The sequence below is a fragment of the Pundamilia nyererei genome, unplaced genomic scaffold (assembly GCF_000239375.1).
Source record: "Pundamilia nyererei isolate P.nyererei 1_Seehausen unplaced genomic scaffold, PunNye1.0 scaffold00032, whole genome shotgun sequence".
In the NCBI taxonomy this organism is placed as follows: Eukaryota; Metazoa; Chordata; class Actinopteri; order Cichliformes; family Cichlidae; genus Pundamilia; species Pundamilia nyererei.
The window spans coordinates 451,453-452,001 of NW_005187433.1; positions in this window are offsets into that span (position 1 = coordinate 451,453).

Here is a 549-nt window from a genome sequence, read left to right on the forward strand (position 1 = left end):
CGTCAGGACACTGCAGTTCCCCCCTCCAAAAAATGACGTTGGGAAAGAGGCTTCCTCAGCAGCCAATTATTTCCAACAGAAATGTAAAACGTAATGGATGCTTATTTTAAGAATCAGAGTGCAGCTTGGAGGTGTCAGTCCCATCTGAGACACATTTAGCATGATGCGTGACATGAAGACAGCTGATGCAAGCAGGTTTGTAAAATGCATAATGTAGATTAAAACCATAGACTGTGAGATTTTACCACTTTTAAAAAAAATCTGGTTAGCAATCCTCACTGTTATAATGATCATGTCCAGGAAATGTTTTTGTTTTTATGTTTTCCTCGCCATTCTTTTATTTGGAAATGGCAACAGAGCTTATAACCTCTTCTTCACTAGCAGGAAAGATCCATTAGAAGATATTTAGCATCAGTTTCTCAGTTTCTTTGTTATATAAATAAGAAAAGTATCAGTAATTCTAGTTCAGGATCTGCAATCAATATGGATGACAATGGCCACTATTTTATTCTTAAAAGCCCATAGCTTTGAATTTGCCAGAATGTCCAC